General features: G+C 40.1%; 1 long non-coding RNA gene across 1 annotated transcript in view; it reads right to left on the bottom strand.

The window, feature by feature from the left end:
* Positions 1-2,470: 2,470 nt before the first annotated feature.
* The window catches only part of LOC138002961 (uncharacterized), a 7,288-nt gene continuing 7,258 nt past the window's right edge, over positions 2,471-2,500 (bottom strand). Inside the window, exon 3 of the long non-coding RNA XR_011123386.1 lies at positions 2,471-2,500. This exon is cut by the window's right edge and continues 278 nt beyond it. This is a non-coding gene — a long non-coding RNA (uncharacterized lncRNA).

The raw sequence follows: 2,500 nt of genomic DNA, 5'->3' as shown, positions 1-2,500 counted from the left end.
TGCAGGCTAAGTTAATGATTCTACTGTGTCCACCAGAGAAATCTACGCAGTTCCACTACCCTCTCGATCCTAAGAACATACGCATAGAAGGCTCTATGCACAAAGACACCACTTACCAGGGGAGTGACAGGCAAGACTTTTACCGACACGGAAAAAAAAAAAAACTAAAAAAAAGAAAAAAAAGAAAACAAACAAACTAAACGAAGACCTCGACTGGTTTGCCATAGGCAACCCAGTAATAACGACAAACGCATTATCGCAGCGATCACAGTTTATTTTCAAACACATTGCTCTTGGAAATCATGCATTGCGCGCGCAACCTACAGATCATTCACTAATCTGTAGGTTGCGCTGTTTCCCAGAATTAAAGGGCCACCGACAACCTGTGTCCTTTGCGCGCCTTTGTTGTTGTTATTATCCGGGCAATCGAATCGGCCGGTTCGCTTCAGAAACATCCCGTGAAGAAGAACTTCTGCGAATTCGCTGTTCGATTTGTTTTTTAATCCAAACGCCTTCCTCCTTTCGTTCCGTAATCTTAAGGTTGAAGTAGTGAGCCAAATAACATGGCGATTTTCCTTAATCGGCGGACGACCTTTCTTCACAGTTTTCGTTTCGCTTTTAACACGAACACAACACCCAAATAACGCCAAAAATACAATATTTAAACATTAAGGAAAATATTAACAAAGTTTGAAGCTACTGGGCATCCAAAACACGACGATATGAGGCGATGGAATGTGACTTTTCAAGAAATACTAGTTTCTGTATTACAGAAAATGGCGCCGATAGCTTGCACGCCCGCAAAGACTTGTGGTTGTCGGTGGCCCTTTAACCGTAGGCTTTTAGCCAATGAGAAGACAGATGGTGGCTACAATGTATAACAATACAAATTATTACATTTTTAACCTCGGATAATGCATTTTTCCTGCTCTGATTGGTTCACTCAATCTCGGTCATCAGCTCATATACCTTATTTTGACCTTATATGATAAATGATTGCGCTAAGCGTTGCTAAGCTAAAAGTTTTTTTGCCGGAAAGCAAAATTTCCCTCTCAATAAAGCAAAAAAGAAAACCTTTTTGAGGAAAGTTTGGATCAATTCCGACCTTAAGAAGTACGCGAAAAGGTAAGAAATGTTTTTGTGATGAGCCCGCGTCTGTCTGACCACAACATCACATCAGTTCTCATCAAGGTTTTTCGATTTCGCTCGGATTTGTTTATTTATTTCGTACTTCCTAAACTTTCGGAGTTTAAGGAATTTAATAAAACAATTATTCCATTCGCGCTTGTTGGATATGAGACTGGTTATAGCCAACTCGGCGCTACGCGCCTCGTTGGCTATTTACCATCTTATATACAACAAGCGCTCATGGAATAATTGTTAATTATTGCCTTAAGTATTTGGGTTAATTTACAATTATTTACCTTTATTTTATGCTTTAATTTAAAATGCAAATGAGCAAAATAAAAACGTTCTTAATCGACTCTCGGCCTGAGGAATGTTCCTAATAAGTTCTCAAAATTTGCTTAATCTCAGCCACAGCATTCTCATAAAAAAATAAGTATAGAGAATCTAAACACTTGCAGCACTTTCTCCTCAGTTATTTTAAGAGCCAAAAGTGTTGGTCCGGCCGGAGTTGAACTCACGACCTCCCACATGGCAGCTCGATGCTCAACCAAATGAGCCACCGGTGCGCGGTCATAAGTTGGTTGAGTTCGTTGGTTCTCTACTCTGCTCCAAGAGGTTTTTCTCGGGGTACTCCAGTTTTCCCCACCCATTTAAACCCAACGTTTGATTGGATTTTAAGGTTACACAGTGTTCCCAATCAGTACCTCAATGATAGAAGACTGGACAAAAGAAAACTTGTTGGGCTCATGGGCAACAAATTGACCTGCGCCTACTTCTGTGGCTTCACAAATCAGTTAGCAAAGCGCATTGCACCGGCATCGCAGAGGTCATGGGCTCGAATCCTGTTGGAGCCACCTGAATTTTTCGGGTGTCTATAAACTGACAATTGTTTGAAGTGTTCAATTAACTGCGATGATGACTCAGTTCTTTCGAATAAATCTTGTCATTGTTAAAGTACCCCCTTAACCAAAACAAACCAAATTTTATTTTTCTTTGGATTTCAAAACTGTTAACGAAACACTAAGCAACCAAAGTTTTATCCCTTGATTTCACACCTGTTTATTTTAACTGGAATTTTCCTATTTAACGGTCCGCCATTACGAACTTTAACACCTTGAGAGAGCTGGATCGAGGAGAAAATTGACTCAGTTTAAGAATGCAATTTGTGTGTACGCCGCAGAATTAATATGCAGCACGAGAATTTTGGGCTTTCAGACTTTAAAACTCGCGTTTTGCATATATAATAAGCTGCATTCACACGCTGAAATTTTAAGCTAGTGAGCCTTTGATGTCACTCTTCCCAATATCCAAACCTCTGCGGTCCAATCGGTCAGTTTTGAACGTGAGTAATGTCGCACCGTGAAATTCAAAA

This window comes from Montipora foliosa, chromosome 5 (assembly GCF_036669935.1).
Source record: "Montipora foliosa isolate CH-2021 chromosome 5, ASM3666993v2, whole genome shotgun sequence".
NCBI classification, from domain to species: domain Eukaryota; kingdom Metazoa; phylum Cnidaria; class Anthozoa; order Scleractinia; family Acroporidae; genus Montipora; species Montipora foliosa.
This window is presented reverse-complemented; position numbering and strand designations above follow the sequence as displayed.